At 33.1% G+C, this 20,212-nt stretch overlaps 1 protein-coding gene across 4 annotated transcripts in view; it reads right to left on the bottom strand.

Annotated features, from left to right (window-relative positions):
- Positions 1 to 20,212, bottom strand: part of LOC139517775 (muscleblind-like protein 1) — a 195,620-nt gene that overhangs the window by 147,349 nt on the left and 28,059 nt on the right. For all 4 annotated transcript variants that reach the window (XR_011663201.1, XM_071309165.1, XM_071309164.1 and 1 more), the window contains 2 exons: positions 13,655 to 13,700; positions 10,309 to 10,375 (listed from right to left, as the gene is read on the bottom strand). The gene's annotated coding sequence lies outside the window, so the exon portion shown is untranslated. The remainder of the gene's footprint in view (positions 1 to 10,308; positions 10,376 to 13,654; positions 13,701 to 20,212) is intronic.

The following is a 20,212-nucleotide window of genomic DNA, read 5'->3' as shown; positions in this document are numbered from 1 at the left end:
ATGCCCCACTCATCAAAAATTATCTTGACCAAAATCTTTAACCTGAAGCGGAACAACGTACGTACAGACAGACGAACGAACAGACAGATGGACAAACGGACGTACAGACCAGAAAACATTATGCCCCCTCAACTATCGTAGGTGGGGCATAACAAAGATGTGTCCAGAGTACATGGATGCCCCATCCACACTATCACTTTTTATGCTCAATGACCTTGAAAATGGGGTAAAATCTCTAATTTGGCATTAAAATAAGAAAGGTCGTATCATTGGGAACATGTGTACTACGTTTCAAGTTGATTGGACTTCAACTTCATCAAAAACTACCTCAATCAAAAACTTAACCTGGAGCAGGCCAAACAGACGGACAAACTGAGGAATGAACAAACCGACGGACAAACATACAGACCAGAAAACATAATGCCCATAAATGGAGCATAAAAAATAAAATGTGTCCCTTGGTATAACAGTATGGGCATGCCATATGTATACCAAAGAGTTGCCAGATGTCATAGTATTGCGGTAAGCTTCATTCTAAATATAATAAATTGCTTTGCTGAGTGCAGCTGGATACAACCGCAGAGGGCCAACCCTGAACAGTTTGGGCAAAAATGGACACAACATTAGCACTTGATATAGGTCTGAATTTGGACTGTAATTAAATATTTGACACATAATAAGTTTCTGACACAGAATAACTGTAGTCAAAGAACCTAGAATTGGTTAATATATGATTTGAATTAATATTCAATTTTCGGCTTTTGTGCAATACACTATGCTGTTGCTAATTGTCCATTAACCAGGAAATCCTTGTTTTCCCCTGCCCCCCTTTTTTTGCCCCCAATTCCTAAATGGTTTGAGCCATAACACCTAAAGTCAATCCAAAAAAAATTGTGGTCGTATAAAAAGAAGATGAGGTATGATTGCCAATGAGACAACTCTTCACAAGAGATCAAATGACATAGAAATTAACAAGCACAGATCACTGTACCGCCTTCAACAATGAGCAAAGCCCATACTGCAAAGTCTGATATTAAAGGCCTCCAGTTTCATTTCTACAAATTTGGTATTGTTGGTTAGAAAGAAATTGATTAATATAAAAAACTAGAGGCTCTAAAGAGCCTGTGTCGCTCACCTTGGTCTATGTGCATATTAAACAAAGGACACAAATGGATTTATGACAAAATTGTATTTTGGTGATGGTGATGTGTTTGAAGTTCTTACTTTACTAAACGATTTTGCTTCTTACAATTATATCTATAATGAACTTTGCCCATTAGTAACAGAGAACTATATTTGGTAAAAATTTACATATATTTACCAAATTAATGAAAATTGTTAAAAATTGACTATAAAGGGCAATAACTCCTTAAGGGGTCAATTGACCATTTAGGTCATATTGACTTATTTGTAGATCTTACTTTGCTGAACATTATTGCTGTTTACAGTTTATCGCTATCTATAATAGTATTCAAGATAACCAAAAACGGCAAAATTTCTTTAAAAATTACCAATTGGAGGGCAGCAACCCAACAACCAGTTGTCCAATTCATCTGAAACATTCAGGGCAGATAGATATTGACTTGATTAACAATTTAACTTCTTGTCAGATTTGCTCTAGATGCTTTGAATTCATAGTTATAAGCCAAAAACTGCATTTTACCCCTATGTTCTATTTTTAGCCGTGGCGGCCATCTTGGTTGAATGGCCAGGTCATCGGACACATTTTTCAAACTAGATACCCCAAAGATGATTGTGGCCTAGTAATTTCAGTGGAGATTTTGTAAAAGATTACTTAGATTTATGAAAAATGGTTAAAGATTGACTATAAAGGGCAATAACTCCTAAAGGGGTCAACTGACCATTTTGGTCATGTTGACTTATTTGTAGATCTTACTTTGCTGAACATTATTGCTGTTTACAATTTATCTCTATCTATAATAATATTCAAGATAATAACCAAAAACAGCAAAATTTCCTCAAAATTACCAATTCAGGGGCAGCAACCCAACAACCAATTCATCTGAAAATTTCAGGGCAGATAGATCTTGACCTGATAAACATTTTTATCCCATGTCAGATTTCCTCAAAATGCTTTGGTTTTTGAGTTATAAGCCAAAAACTGCATTTTACCCCTATGTTCTATTTTTAGCGGTGGCGGCCATCTTGGTTGGTTGACCAGGTCACGCCACACATTTTTTAAACTAGATACCCCAAAGATGATTGTGGCCAAGTTTGGATTAATTTGGCCCAGTAGTTTCAGAGGAGAAGATTTTTGTAAAAGATTAATTTAATTTATGAAAAATGGTTAAAATTGACTATAAAGGGCAATAACTCCTAAACGGGTCAACTGACCATTTTGGTCATTTGACTTATTTGTAGATCTTACTTTGCTGAACATTATTGCTGTTTACAGTTTATCTCTATCTATAATAATATTCAAGATAATAACCAAAAACAGCAAAATTTCCTCAAAATTACCAATTCAGGGGCAGCAACCCAACAACCGATTGACTGATTCATCTGAAAATTTCAGGGCAGATAGATCTTGACCTGATAAACATTTTTATCCCTGTCAGATTTCCTCAAAATGCTTTGGTTTATGAGTTATAAGCCAAAAACTGCATTTTACCCCTTTGTTCTATTTTTAGCAGTGGCGGCCATCTTGGTAGGTTGACCAGGTCACGCCACACATTTTTCAAACTAGATACCCCAAAGATGATTGTGGCCAAGTTTGGATTAATTTGGCCCAGTAGTTTCAGAGGAGAAGATTTTTGTAAAAGATTACTTTAATTTACGAAAAATGGTTAAAAATTGACTATAAAGGGCAATAACTCCTAAACGGGTCAACTGACCATTTTGGTCATGTTGACTTATTTGTAGATCTTACTTTGCTGAACATTATTGCTGTTTACAGTTTATCTCTATCTATAATAATATTCAAGATAATAACCAAAAACAGCAAAATTTCCTCAAAATTACCAATTCAGGGGCAGCAACCCAACAACCGATTGACCGATTCATCTGAAAATTTCAGGGCAGATAGATCTTGACCTGATAAACATTTTTACCCCATGTCAGATTTGCTCTAAATGCTTTGGTTTTTGAGTTATAAGCCAAAAACTGCATTTTACCCCTATGTTCTATTTTTAGCCGTGGCGGCCATCTTGGTTGGTTGACCGGGTCACGCCACACATTTTCTAAACTAGATATCCCAGGGTTCGACACTAACGGTAGTCCGGTAGTCCGGTGCCCCCCTCAAATCTAGGAGGACTACCAAAACATGGTTAATCAGTAGTCCTGTGGACCACCTGGAAATTTGTATATGGTCTGGCTATTTCAATGCTAAAAATTGGCATAAAAGTCCTCCCAATTATGTTTACATTATTCAAAGACAGTGATGGCATTTGGAAGAACGTAAATTTTATATTGTTATTATGAAAGCACTTTTGAGATCCAGATTTCTGATCAGAATCTTCACAGTGTTTGTAACACATGGGATTTTCAATGTAAAATGAAAATGTCTGATAACCAAAATGTGAAGAAACTGCAGAATAGACAGCAAAGGTCAGCAATAAAAACGTAGGTGTCAGAGATAAAAAAAAAAAAAAATACTTCCCAAATTTGGATAAACAAATTATTACCCCCCAAAAAAGAAACAGGAAGAGTTAGTTTGAAAAAAAAGCCAACAATATTTTTGGTGGCTTTCTATTAAAAAAAAAAACATATATGCATGTCATTCAAAATGGTATTAAAGGCATTTTGTTTTAGCAACATATCCACTGAATTGCTTTCAACAGTGATGACGAAGTTGACCTCTAGTTCACAAACAAAGACATTGTATCACTACAAGAAAAATCTTATAAACTGTTTGAAGAATTAATGAAAACTTTTTGACTTATTTTTATCCTTTTTTTCTAAATAATCCTGGAATAAAAGGTCAAATAACTCCACCTAACAAGGCCTTAGAAATTGTCTCAGATTGCAGATTTTGCATTTCATTTTTCAAAATTTTCTGATGGTAAAAGTTCAGGAGTAATAAAATTTATTCACTGAATGTCAACTTTAATTTATCTGAAAAAAAAAACAAAATATTTTCAAAACTCAAATGAACATCTGTGTGCTTTTGAGGTGCTCAGATGGCAGGAAATTGCATCTTATTTCGAAAAAAAATCTTGGGGGGGCATGCCCCCAAACCCCCCTAGCTAGTTCGGGCCGCGTTGCGGCCCTCACCGGTGATAGAGGTGGACTACCAGGACTACCCCCAATTTTTCCTTGGTAGTCCTGTGGACTACATCACCTCTAATGTTAGTGTCAAACCCTGTATCCCAATGATGATTGTGCCCAAGTTTGGTTTGATTTGGCCCAGTAGTTTCAGAGGAGAAGATTTTTGTAAAAGTTAACGACGACGGACGACGACGGACGACGACGGACGACGGACGCCAAGTGATGAGAAAAGCTCACTTGGCCCTTCGGGCCAGGTGAGCTAAAAAAGACTTTTTGCAGTTTGCAGTAGTATTTCAGGCAATCAGGTTTAAAAAATAAGAGAAAATATGAAAGATTGTATTTAGATTATTACATGTATTGTCAAATCTTTCACAGGTTTTTTCAAGCTAAATAGATGGGGTAAAGAAATAATCTCTCAACTTCAAGTATTGGAGAAATCCCAATCAACCCCTTATTCTTTCAAAAGCAATATCTATATCCCCTTGTTATCTCTAAATATTTCTCTTCTAAGTTTCAGATCTTTTTTGTAAATTATCTAGACTATAGATATTAATTATGAGACAAGATAATAAAATGTTTGTTCAAAATACAGGATAAACTTACAAAATGTTTGGATATAAATATTCAGTTAAAAAAACTGGTCTAAATTAGAGTCAGTTCAGATATTGTTCCATGAAACATTTAGTTAGCAAATTGATCCAAGGAATGATTAATTACCAAATAGGTCCATTTAAGGATCATATAATAAATCACTTTATAGAAGGATTAGTTCAACAATTGGTCTGGAGAGGATAAGTTAATCCAACTGGACAAAGGAAAGGTCAGTTGTGAAATGACAGATTAGATATGAAGTTGGTTCGAAAGATGATTAGTTAAGAAGTTTGTTCCAGTGTAGATTAGTTAAGAAATGAGTTCAAAAGAGAACTTTCAAATAAATTGATTTAAGGAAGGATAACTTATTTTTTAATTTTAGCCCATAGATGAACCAGCAAAGAAATTAGTAAGGGGAAGTATACGGTATAAAATTGGTCCAAGTTATAGCCAAGAAATTGGTCCAAAGGAGAATCATTTCAGATATTGGTCCAAGAATTAACACATTAGTACAAAAAAGATTAGCTGAGAATTTGGTCCAAGAACATTATTCTTTTTCCATATAAAATCCTTAGAATTTGTAGGTTTTAAAAAAGTCTGGTGGTGACACACTAATTATATTATTGAAAATAGCAAAATATAAACTACATTTTTGAAGAATTATGCCTTGTTTTATGTTAGACTCCTATGACTGCCCTTCTGTATTAATAATTTCTTACCCTGTTCCTTAAACATAGATATGGAATGAGCACAATCATAAATTGATTGGTCACATTTCAAAAAGTGCTTAAAATGAAAACTTTGCTCAAAATGAAAGCAACAAATAATTATCACCTTGACTTTACAGTGACTACTATTAACCCTAACTAGAACACACCCACGAAATCGCGGGCATATACAGCTTGTGAACTGTTGTAGGATGATTTTTTGTAAAAGATATTATGTATGGAGAATTTCATAAAAGGTATCAAAAGCACTCTCCCTTTTTCCAAAGTCCGATATTTGTTTCCTCTCTGTTAAATTCAATTATTTTCGTGTTTCTGGCCTCAGACCACAATTATTCTTCTCCTTTGCTACAATGCTTTTTTTGGGTAAAAGTCAAATCAAATTAAAAATTTGCACCGTTTCAAACATGAAATAAATGCAACTGCTTATATATAGACCATTATTAGTAATAAAATATGCTTCTACGACAATCCATCAGTGACTTTTCTTTTGAGAGCCTTATTAACATACCAATGATAGGATATGAATCATGTATAAATGACTAAGACCGACTTAGGCTAATTTGAGGGGTGGTCGGAGGGGTCCTGATCCCAAAATCCCGGGCTTAAAATCATGAAATCCAGAGATGCAGAATTTAAAGAAATTCATATCCCGAAATCCCGAAATCGAAAAATATATTCCCGGATTCCGTAAGGATCAATCCCCAAATCCCGAGCTTAAAAACACCCGATCCCGACGCCCCGAAAAAGGTTCTGCCTCCCTCTAATCTCTACCTTACTTTCATTTTTGCAAAATCACTATTTTCCCTTTCAACCATAAATTTTTATGCCCCATTTATGGGCATTAAGTTTTCTAGTCTGTGCATCCGTGCGTTCGTTCGTTCGTTCGGTCGTCCGTCTGTCTGTCCCGCTTCAGGTTAAAATTTTTGGTCAAGGTAGTTTTAGATTAAGTTGAGCATGTTTTCCTTATTAATATATATGCAAGTGGTATGACCCCTTAAATAGTAAACATTTCAAAGAAAACAGTAGACAGAATCAGGGACTTTCTATACTAACATAGAAAGTCCCTGACAGAATACTGAGAGTCTCTATATATTAAAAATATATAATCATAGTTTACATGTAGATAAATGCTGAAAATAATTCTCCTCTCTAAGGAGGTATAATAATTGTGGTTCTTGCAATCTAAACACCATGATATGAAACGCTAAAAATAATTGTCCTCTCTAAGGAGGTATAATAGTTGTGATTCTTGCGATCTAAACACCATGATGTGGAGAACGCTCTGAATTTATTTTTCATTTTTGTTATCTACCATACGATTGGTTGCACTTGTGTCACATGTTTTACTTATTTTAATATATATATGCAACTGGTATGACCCCTTAGATAGTAAACGTTAACATTTCAAAGAAAACAGTAGACAGAATACAGAAAGTCTCTATATATTGAAGTAGTATAATCGTAGTTTACATGTAGATAATAATTGTCCTCCATAAGGAGGTATAATAGTTGTGGTTCTTGCGATCTAAACACCATGATATTAAGAAAGCTCTAATTGGCTTATTTATTTTTCACTTTTGTTATCTATCATACGATTGGTTGTATTTGTGCATGTTTCAAACCGGAAGACTTATCTATGACTAAAATTCAGTCTGATGACGGAATCATATCTGGACTCTTTTTTTGTCGTTTTTCTCCCAAAATAACTCAATCTGAATAATCATAAGGATGGATGACAAATGCGACTATGCATGGTACCTATAGGACACAGAGGCATGCATGCTGATTGATTTATTGTGGAAGGAAGAGTAGCGACACACAAAATGAGGTCTTCTCCTTTAATAGTATAGATTAGAAACAGCTTCCTTAGTCCTGTATAAACCAGGAAGTAAATTGTTAATCAAAGTCACTATAATGTTGATTTTTTACTTTCATCCTTGAAATTCATTGAATTTATCCTGTACTGCAATAATAATAACAGGCCACTTGTCAAAGATATTGTTATCCATGAATAACAAACTGATTACTACAACACCAACAAGTCAAACTTGATTGATGATCAATGATGTCCAGAAAATGGTTTCTATTATTGTAGTGGATCTTTATGGGTTAAATTTATCATGGGTTAAATTTGTTCCATTCTATAATGACAATTTGATTGACCATTACAATGTCCAGTAAATTACTTCTCATTTGAAAAACATACTGGGGAAACTTTGGTCACTGAATGATTGTATACTGTGGATTCATAAATTACTTCTCATTTGGAAAACACACTCCACCTCCAGGGAAACTTTGGTCACTGAATGATTGTATTATGTGGATTCATTTATTTTTGTGGATACCAATTTTTCATGGTTTAAGGAAAACTTGTATATTCGTGGATATTTAATTTTGTGGTTTTGGCCAATTCTGCATTCATTCCTTTAGAAAACTGAAGTCTGTTGAACATTTAAATTTGAGGTTCCCCGGTACCCATGAAATCCACGTAAAATTGGTATCAAACAAATATTACTGAATCCACAGTAGCATGTTAATATTAATCTAGAATTAACTGTGATCTAGTGAACAGGAGGTTATCTCCCTTATTGGCATACCAGGTTGTCATGAATACCTCTTTCCCCCCCATCAATATTTTTTTTAATTGGATTGAGACCTGGTCTAAGTGAATACAAGTATGATTTAATCAGGGTTTCCAATACTGCATGCAATTGAGATGTGTGGTTGCTGATTGAACACTATGCCAAGTATCTGAGATATATATAATTTGAAATTAGAACCAATCAAAACAGGGTAACTGTCAGGGGCGTAGCTGCCGTAAGGCACTTTAGGCACGTGCCTACACATAATTTTTTCACAAATATTTTTTTTTATTAAAAAAAAATAAAAAACAACGTTATATGTAGATGAACTCCAGTGAAGTTGTCACAACTCTAATTATCGAATGTCATGTGTACACTAGTCTCTCGTCCTTAGTGAATGGAATATTGGATAGAATTGAATGTTTTTTATGTGTGTACCTTATATAGAAACTATAAACTAGAACTTTGGTTCAGATCATTTCAATTCTATCAACAAAAACTTGAATGAACCTCAACTTAGACACATGAATTTTTAATTAGTTGTTGTTAGTTTTCAACTAGCTTTCCACTTTGTCTTCACCCGACTTGTCAATGTTGGTCGTCCGTTTGGCTGTGCAGGATGTATAAATACGTAGTCACGTCTGGTCTGAATGGGGACATTTAATCTTATGCCTAGGTGTAGAGAGAATGCCACTCTTTGAGGAGTTCGTAGTTGTCTACTGAAAGGCTAAGTTTCTGCTCCTATATAATAATCCCTCATTTTCCAATGCTTGGCATTTTCAAATTTCCAGACCTTCGTCCTGTACAACACCTATTACAGAACTAAGCTCCCTGTTGTGTTTATTGTAAATAATCAATTTGGGTTTTTTTTGTTCTAAACTTGCATAAATATTTTACACTGGATGTTTAAAAATCGGAATCTAGCAACTAAAGCTTCCAGTAGTTTGGAGTACTCTCATATCTACGTGTAATGACCACAATTATTCAAATTCCTAAACAGGTAGTAGAGCGGGATATAAAGAAATACGAATTTCTTGAATTTCATGCCAAGAAATTGCCTCCGTTGAAATTCTGCAAACACCCCATAGAGCAAATTACATGGATGATTAATTTTGACCATTTAGTATATTGCCGTGTTCTAAGCGACACGTACATGAAGGTCATACATTAATTTTTTGAATGAAATCAAATCTTTAGCTACTAATGAATGCCGTAGGGGGTCGACCGGAATTTTTAGCGAGGATTTCTTGGCATGTTGTTACGTTAGTATGAACAGAACAGAACTTTTGCATTAGGCATCGACTATGTGTGTATGTGTTTGTGTGTTTAGGGTGAATGTTTAAGAATCAAAGGATTGATGGTTGATGTCTTTCTAGCCAAAAGGATAGTGTTATTATATAGTAATATCAGTGTTTACGTGCACGTGCCTATTTTATTTAATGAAGGATCGTCAATATGTACTATCAATTAAGTTAAACGTATATATCGATCATTACGGAATAGATTTGAAAATACCAAACAGCTTAATTAAAGGGATACGCGGATCTATTCTGGGCAGTACATATTGTAAATATTATATTTTTTTTACAATATTTGATTTTCCAATTGTACTGCGTTATTTAATTCATTCAAATGTTATGGTAAATTATTCATAATTCTTCGAACTTTTCATCATGTATATTATAATTATCATGATTAAATAACCAGAAAATTTTATGTTTTTGTGCATAAAATTTTGCAGCCTAAACGCTGAAATCCGTTTTCCGTCGGGGGGGGGGGGGGGGGGCTTCGCCCCCCTGAACCCCCTACCAGGGCTCTGTCCTGGACCTGCTGGGGGCCTTGAGCGGCCCCCAGACCCCCTGCCGATTTGTGCCTACAGTTGAATAATTACCTAGCTACGCCCCTGACTGTGTGATATGCAACTTCAGAGTACACAAAGATAAATAAAGCTCTGAAAGAATGTTATGTAAACAAATGACTTATCATTCGAAACTTCCTATTGTTGTAGCCAATTATTCAATTACTACATACCTTCAAGTATATTAATAATCTATAATACAGCACCAAAAATAGCATACCTTAATGTTTACTATGTGATGAATTGCTTTTCTAATATCCCTAAAATGGAGTCATAAATATCCAAACTCCTAAATTTAACGCAAACAAAATAAATGACAAACCTGTCACATATATACTCTTTTGATTTCTTCTTTATTTGATTTCTACATCTGCCATGTACATCATGTTCTGAAAAAACAGATGCTTGATTTTGTGTCTATAGTATACAGAATACATAATCATTACTCAATTAATTACATGAATATAGGAACCATTTAAAACAAAATATAAGACAGTATCAAAATAAATAAATTGATGATACAAATATCCAGTACACTCATTCATATCACATTTTTTGTAAGTTATATAACATATAGATATATGACAATGACAGCACTACATACATAAATTGGTCTTAATAGTGGGTTCTGTTTGCAAATCAGAACACTGTCAACAAACTATTTTCAATTTTCCCACCCTCCTTTCTATCTGACTTCTGGGGATTTATTTTTTAAAAAGAACTTTTACAATTTTGTTAAAAAAAGTGTTTTCTGGTTTCCATGGCAACAAATAAAATATCTGTGAAATGGCTTTCTATGCTCAGAACTGACCCTGACCCAATATATTGGTGTTCAACCACCTGACTTTCAGCATGTTAAGAACTATTGGCCTTGTCATGGTGTTCATTTTGTATTGGCGGAGGAAGCCACAGTGCCTAAAGAGAACACTGACCTTGGGAGGAAAAGTGAAATCTTAGACAATTAAGATTGTAGTCAAACCCATCAAACACATGCAAGATTTGATCTAACAACCTCAGTGTTGACAGACTTATGATACAGTAGTTAGACCAATCTGCCACTGAGGCCCTATACCCACCAAACCCATCAAACACATTTGATCTAACAACCTCAGTGTTGACAGACTTATGACACAGTAGTTAAACCACTCTGCCACTGAGGCCCTATATAACTATGTCAGTTATTGTTGTTTATGTTACTGATGCAGTTTTTTTCTAATACTTATTTATTCTCATTTGAATATAATCTGCACAAGTTATGCAAATATTTGAAAATTCAAAAAGTGATCAGATTAGTTAGAAACTTAAATAAACCCTCCTAGATTTGACCAACTGAGTAACTGTTTCAGTATTTTTTATAGAATTTTATCATTACAGTTATATACCTTCATGTGATTTCAAGGTGAATGTAAAATTGATAAAAAAAACTATCAATATTTTATATGTCTGATAATTTTGCTGTGTTCTTTTTATTCCCCAGTATAACATGTTACATCTACTGACATTATTATGTCTCTGTTAAAAGGTAAATTTTCTTTGTGCATCAATTTGTTTCAAGGACAAAGAGAATCAACCTGCAGCTGTTAGCAATATTCAATTGATATTGTTTTACCCATCATGCCCTTCACCGATTTAGACAAAAATGTGAAAGATTAGTTTTATAATCGTCATAAAATTAACATGTACTGATATTTAAATTGATAGTCTAAAGATTTGAGAGCAAAATATACATATTTCATGATGAAAAAGTTTGATGTTTTCTTTTCAATTTTTTGTTCACTTGTGTGCCAAATCAATGAGAGATTTTGTAATGTTTGAACAACAGGCATTAAATGCCAAAAGATTAAAATAATGTCATTGTTTTTGCAGCATTAAATCATTCTGTTAACAATATTATTTTTGATGATATCAGTATGTTTGGGAGTTCCAACAAAAATAGCTTCCTACTGATTTGAAAGTTTTGAGATGTAATCTTGTGGCTTTGATCTCTGTTCAATTATATTCTTTAGAAAATAAACTTTATTTTTTTGTAATTAATGCATTCTTACTGCATAGAAAATATGTATTGAATTTAGGAATCTATGTCTGGAGATTCCTTGATATTGAACAAATGTCATCTCATTTATTCTGGTATTTTCAAGTGTTTTTTTCAAGAGGAAATTGTCTTTCTTTTGCTCAAAATTAAACTACAGCAGGAATGATTGGACAGTAAAATTTCGTTCCAGTGGTCAGTTATACAAATTTCTACAAAACCTGTGGCAGTTGAAATATAAAACTGTTCCATTAAAACAGTGATGTATCTTAAAATTGCCAGAGTTGCACCTGAGCCATTCTCATTTACAAACCTATCAATTTTCTAACTATCAGTTATAATATCTATAAACTAAATTAAAACTGACCACATCCCTTCAACAGATTAGTTGTCTTTGATGTAAAACTTGCTTTAAATGTCAACTCCAGATAATTTATAAAAATTTATAACAAATTGATTGTGAATTACTGTTTTCATGCAAAAAGTAAAAGTATTAACCAACCAAAAGTTAGTGAATGTAAAGGGTATTTCCCCTCTAAATAATTAAGTCCATTCTACCATAATTTGGTGGAGTTTTACCCATGAGAACTGATTGAACTGACCACTTTGATTTACAAAACATGTAAGAAGTCTTCAATATGATAAGCATGAACCTAATATCAAACAATAACAGTCTCTTCAGATAGTTCTCTAAAAATATTTGAACATGTTGCATATATTTTTAAAGTGCATTTGTAAACATAATGGTTGAGAAATGGTTTAAAAAGCCAATCAAGACTCATCATGTATAGACATAAACAACTAAGACAGACTTGACTGAATAATTTTTTTCCAAATAACAAAATCAGCATTATGATTTGACCTCTTGATGTCTTTTTCTCACTTGTTTGATTGGAATGCTATGTGACATATATGTAACATGTTTCCTTTTTCACATTTATATAGAAATGCAAGCTTTGCATCAAGAAGAAGATAGAAGACTGCACCCAATTTTGTTTAAACTAAGAGAAGGTTGCTGAATTGACAGTTGTTGTCCATTCTTTTGATGTGTTTGAGCTCTTGATTTTTTTTTTATTACAGACTTTCCATTTTGAATTTTCATCAGTTTGGTATTTTTGTTCTCATATCTTCTGTCTTAACACACAAGGGAACTTGAAGATATTGGCTAAATACATGACTGAAATGTCACAACAACAAAAGTTTGATCCTTGCTAACACGTTATCACATCTGTCCTTCCTGCCACTGCTGGTACTATATACTGGCATTCATCTATTTTTAGTGGATAGTAGAAAGATTGACTTTTTTTATGATACTGTGGATTCATTCATATTCGTTAGATACCAATTTTCCTGGATTTCGTGGGTACAGGGGAACCACAAATCTAATTGTTCATCGAAATACTGATTTTCTAAAGGAATGTATGCAGAATTTGCCAAAACAATGAAATTAAATATCCATGAAAATGCAAGTTTTTATCAATCCACGAAAATTGGTACACACGGAAATAAATGAATCCACAGTACTTGATTTTACGATTGTGTTAAAGTTATTATACAACCATACAGAAATTTGTACTTTATTCAACACTTAAATTTGTGGTCCACTTTGTAAAAAGATCATATGTTATTTATAACTCACTGATTCTATATATAGCTGTAAAACTTGGGTCTGTGACCTACACAATCTGAAAATTAAAATTTGAATAAATGAAATTGCTTCAAAATTTTTTTACAATCTAGTAAAAGAAAATTGTTTTAAATGCAACATTGATTGGAGACTATGCTTTGTAATGCTTTTTATAGCTTGTAACTTTGTATTAAGTAAAATAAGTGATGATTACTCCTCACAGTACATAGTTTGATTGGTCAATTCAAACTTTTTGAAAATTGCAAGCTTTTTCTTTCTATATCAACAGAACCAAACGCAATAATAACACATATGACATAGGAATTATTCAACACACATCAAAGTGCTTGAAACTTCAACAATATTTCTCTACACTATTTATATAATTGTGTGTTTTGACTTATTACATGAAAACAAGAAATGAGCTCAAACTGACAGCAAACTAAGTTTTTTGTTTTTGAAAGCTTAGGAAGCAAGGCCATCAAGGATCTTGAGTCAAAAATGGAAGAAGTGAAAATAGTCAATATCATACATGATCTCTATTTTGTTGTCAGTAACAGCTTATTCAAATTCTAAAAGCATTGGCAAACAGTTTAGTTATTGCATGGATACGGCATGAAGTGCTATTTGCCAATCTACCAAGGACCATAATTTCTAATAAATAAAAGTGAAATCATCAATATCAATTTAATTTCTATTTTGACATCAGTAACAAAATATCAAAATTTGAATTTTATTGGCAGAGCAGTTCCTACGTTTTTGCGAGGAAACTGTTGGCAGCCGTCTGCCTCCCACTGCCCACCTGCCGTATTTCACCATTTATATAAGCAAGATTTTTTCTTCTTCCGAAAACCCATTAAAACATTGTAATATTACTTTGAAGAATTGTTGATGCAGCTAATAAAATTTAAATATTTGACTTAATTTTGTTTTTTAAGAATACTATAAAATATTCATTAATGTTTCATATATATATATATATCATATATCATTGCATAAAGAAATTATTTACTTGAAGGTCTATATCGGTTAATAGTTTATTTGTACCACTGATAAAAGTGCTGACAACAGAATTTAGAAATTTATGGTATGTCTCACCATTATGACTTATGCAAGGGAGACAGAAGTGTAAATGCTCATAGAAACAAGAAATATTGAGAAATGAGACAATTTTTGTACAGCACAAAAGAGTGATAACTGTGTCATATATATCACACATCTGACCTGTAGCCAGGTTGTCTCTCGGAGGGGTTATTTAGGTCATAAAGATCCGAATTAATATTGTAAACTTAATTCTCATCATCCACTTCAATAGTCTTTCAAAGTATTTTCTGTTTTTAGGTGTGGCCATTACCGGTATAGACTTATTTTAAGTGTTACTATGTAAATTTCAATTTCAACAAACACCATACTTCTGCTCTGTATAAAGTTTGTAAAAAATGTTACAATTTGAGTCAATTTACACTTTTAAAAGTTTATAAAAAAGGCTAAAAAGATTATTGCAAGATTTTGGTCAAGTTATACATTTTTTAGGCTTTTATTATATTTGGTTGCAATAGGTCTAGCTTCAATTCATAATGACATCAAATATTGGTGGTTTTCGCAATAATGATAATAAAAACATGTAAAAGTTATTTTGGATTTATAGTACTTTAAAAGATTGAACATTTTTTGTTTATTAGCTTGATCAATAAGATGACTTTCCCTAATAATGTATATAATTATGTTATTTTTAAAAATATTCTATTATAAACTTATCTGAACTCATAGGATCCACTAGTAAAAGGGAGCAGTTATGTAAGTATCTAAGTACAAGTAGGTTACATACACTACAGTATAAATAGTTTTTATAAATATAACAGATTATTCTTTCTTACAACGCAATAAAAATTACAAAACCCTTACAGAAATAACTAATAAGTTCAAGGTAAAGAAAGATGACAATTTCTGACAAGCTATCCAATCACACCCCCTTTGTCTGATTCTGTAGGCAATAAATGCTCCTGCATTGTCACTTATTACCATATGCTTACACCCTAACCTATAAAGCACTGACAAATACTTGTCTTTCAGCCATATTCCAGACAGATAAAAGACCTATTACTAATGCTTTCTCAGAAATGTTTATTCAGACATGAGAAACGAATCGGCCAGACGGACAACTCTGACTGGACTATTGACAAACTGTTCCAGACAAATTAAAAGAACATGCCATAAGTGATTGACCGAGAATCATTCTTCTGACAGACGTTAGAATATCAGCTTGATCTTATGATGTAATTTGCCAGGATTACAGATCAATCCCATATAAAACGCGATATTGATTTCAATTCTATGTCTTCATGTTCTTTCTGCCATCAAATTTCTACAATGCTGATTAATTCAGTATTTTTTAACATTGGCAGTAAATCAAAAATAAAAAAAGTCCAGCTTAGAATCGTTGACAAATATAATCCACAAATCAATTGATTGCTTCGTCTGAAAAAGATAAGTTTTTCAACATCTAGAGGCGCAATGAATGTATAAACAGTTTGACATTTAAGTTTTCACTGATTTCCAAGTTCATTTTCACTACAAATAATAAGATTTAAACCTCGAACACAAAATCTCATTTCATTTTAAAATCTCTCCAAGGCCTTGATGCAGAACGTAATTAACTTTGCAGGATCATTTGCATCAAGTGCAGCAAGCTGTCACATTGGGTCTGATTTGAATTAGTTTTCCTAATCTATTCAAGTTTGATATTCCCTATTCATGAACGCTACATGCAAACAAATGAAAATGCCCAATGGGAACTTTAAAGATTTAAATTCATTTGATAAATTTGAATATTTTTCTCTCTAACTTTTTACTAATACCCTTGGATGGTTTAGTACAATGACTATTAGTCTTCACACATGCAGCATTACTCATCTTATTCTTATTTCAACCTTGAGAAATATATAATATCAGCTGCTTGTTTTCAATGTTTACTTTATCAAGTTTTTTGCATGAAAAATAGTACTTTTAAATCAGTATGTAAAGAGAGATTAGCTGTATCTTCTCCTATTGACTAAAAAGGAAAAGTACATAGAACAAGAATGTGTCCATAGTACACAGATGTCCCAAACACAATCATTTTCTATGTTCAGTGGACCGTGAAATTGGGGTCAAAACTATAACTTCACATTAAAATTAGAAAGCCAAATCATAGGGATGTGTACTACCGTAAGTTTCAAATTGAGTGGGCTTCAACTTCATCAAAAACTACCTCGACAAAAAACTTTAACCTGAAGCGGGTTAGACGGAAAAACTGATGCACAGGCCAAAAAAAATAATGCCCCTAGGTCGGCAATAAACTTACTGTGGATTGATTTATTTTTGTGAGTACCAATTTTCATGGATTGCAGAAAAATTGCCTTTTCATGGATATGAGATTTTCATGGTTTTGCCAAAGTCTGCATACAACCTAATAAAAAATCTGTAGTTCCTTGAACATCTAAATTCATGATTCACCTCTACCCACAAAAAAACACAAAAATTGATATTCAAAGAATAGTAATGAATCCACAGTACATGAAAGATATTTTTATATAGATTCTAGGTTCATTATCAAATATAAAGTCAAATATATTATTGCATGCCAGCAATGTATAAAAATATTCTGCTTATAGTTTTGCCTCTATTTGAACAAACTGTTGTTATTCAATCATTGTGTCTGATATCTTATTTAGGAACATCAATTTGCTATGAACTCATACCTTGAAGCGGATAAAATTTATCTTTATCCACATTGAAATTTTGTGGGTATAGCACAAGATTATATTTTCCTGGACTGATTACATATGGCTTTGCTGTCTAAAATCTCTCATGATGTACAGCCATAAATATTAGAGAATTCCGCTGTATGATTTCATACAGCAGGTTAAGTATTCTGACCTTGTACACCAATTAAATTGTTACTACACATTTTTTATACGCAAAAGTATTATAATTTATTGTTGTTTCTTTAATATTTAATGCATGTTTTAATCTTTTCTTTAATAAGACTGATTGAATGTTAGAAATAAATTTATAAATAAATAATTCAGAGAGGATTTTATTCCATAACTTACATAAAGAAAATTAAAACTAGAGGCTCTCAAGAGCCTGTGTCGCTCACCTTGGTCTATGTGCATATTAAACAATGGACACAGATAAATTCATGACATAAATGTGTTTTGGTGATGGTGATGTGTTTGTAGATCTTACTTTACTGAACATTCTTGTTGCTACAATTATCTCAATCTATAATGAACATGGCCCAGTAATTATAGTGGAAAATATTTTCTAAAAATTTACAAAAATTTATGAAAAATGCTAAAAATTAACTATAAAGGGCAATAACTCCTTAAGGGGTCAATTGACTATTTTGGTCATGAAAAACTTATTTGCAGATCTTGTTTTGCTGAACATTATTGCTGTTTACAGTTTATCTCTATCTATAATAATATTCAAGATAATAACAAAAAATGGCAAAATTTCCTTAAAATTACCAACTCAGGGCAGTAACCTAACAACAGGTTATCCGATCCATGTGAAAATATCAGGGCAAATAGATCTTGACCTGATAGACAATTTAACACATGTCAGATTTTCTCTAAATGCTTCGGCTTTTGAGTTATAAGCCAAAAACTGCATTTTTAGCCGTGGCAGCCATTTTGGTTGGATAGCCGGGTCACCGGACACATTTTTTTCAATTAGATACCCCAAAGATGATTGTAGCCAAGTTTGGTTCAATTTGGCCCAGTAGTTTCAGAGGAGAAGATTTTTGTAAAAGATTTCTAAGATTTACGAAAAATGGTTAAAAATTGACTATAAAGGTCAATAACTCCGGTCCTATAGGGGTCAACTGACCACTTTGGTCATGTTGACTTATTTGTAAATCTAACTTTGCTGAACATTATTGCTGTTTATAGTTTATCTCTATCTATAATAATATTCAAGATAATAACCAAAAACAGCAAAAATTCCCTAAAATTACCAATTCAGGGGCAGCAACCCAACAATGGGTTGTCGGATTCATCTGAAAATTTGAGGGCAGAAAGATCTTGACCTGATAAACAATTTTACCCCCATGTCAGATTTGCTCTAAATGCTTCGGTTTTTGAGTTATAAGCCAAAAACTGCATTTTACCCCTATGTTCTATTTTTAGCAATGGCGACCATCTTGGTTGGTTGGGCTGGTCACGCCACACATTTTTTAAACTAGATACCCCAATGATGATTGTGGCCAAGTTTGGTTTAATTTGGCCCAGTAGTTTTAGAGGAGAAGATTTTTGTAAAAGATTACTAAGATTTATGAAAAAATTGTTAAAATTTGACTATAAAGGGCAATAACTCCTAAAGGGGTCAACTGACCATTTCGTTCGTGTTGACATATTTGTAAATCTTACTTTGCTTAACATTATTGCTGTATACAGTTTATCTCTATCTAAAATAATATTCAAGATAATAACCAAAAACAGCAAAATTTCCTTAAAAATACCAATTCAGGAGCAGCAACCCAACAACAGGTTGTCTGATTCATCTGAAAATTTCAGGACAGATAGATCTTGACCTGATTAACACTTTTAACCCACGTCAGATTTGCTCTAAATGCTTTCGTTTTTGAGTTATAAGCCAAAAACTGCATTTTACCCCTATGTTCTATTTTTAGCCATGGCAGCCATCTTGGTTGGTTGGCCGGGTCACGCCACACATTTTTTAAACTAGATACCCCAAAGATGATTGTGGCCAAGCTTGGATTAATTTGGCCCAGTAGTTTCAGAGGAGAAGATTTTTGTAAAAGATTTCTAAGATTTACGAAAAACGGTTAAAAATTGACTATAAAGGTCAATAACTCCTAAAGGGGTCAACTGACCATTTTGGTCATGTTGACTTATTTGTAAATCTAACTTTGCTGAACATTATTGCTGTTTACAGTTTATCTCTATCTATAATAATATTCAAGATAATAACCAAAAACAGCAAAAAATCCCTAACATTACCGATTCAGGGGCAGCAACCCAACAACGGGTTGTCGGATTCATCTGAAAATTTGAGGGCAGAAAGATCTTGACCTGATAAACAATTTTACCCCATGTCAGATTTGCTCTAAATGCTTTGGTTTTTGAGTTATAAGCCAAAAACTGCATTTTACCCCTATGTTCTATTTTTAGCCATGGCGGCCATCTTGGTTGGTCGGCCGGGTTACGCCACACATTTTTTAAACTAGATACCCCAATGATGATTGTGGCCAAGTTTGGTTTAATTTGGCCCAGTAGTTTCAGAGGAGAAGATTTTTGTAAAAGATTTCTAAGATTTACGAAAAATGGTTAAAAATTGACTATAAAGGTCAATAACTCCGGTCCTATAGGGGTCAACTGACCACTTTGGTCATGTTGACTTATTTGTAAATCTAACTTTGCTGAACATTATTGCTGTTTATAGTTTATCTCTATCTATAATAATATTCAAGATAATAACCAAAAACAGCAAAAATTCCCTAAAATTACCAATTCAGGGGCAGCAACCCAACAATGGGTTGTCTGATTCATCTGAAAATTTGAG

Source organism: Mytilus edulis, chromosome 3 (assembly GCF_963676685.1).
Source record: "Mytilus edulis chromosome 3, xbMytEdul2.2, whole genome shotgun sequence".
NCBI classification, from domain to species: Eukaryota; Metazoa; Mollusca; class Bivalvia; order Mytilida; family Mytilidae; genus Mytilus; species Mytilus edulis.
The sequence above is the reverse complement of the archived record's forward strand: the minus strand, read 5'-3'. Positions and strand labels throughout refer to the sequence as shown.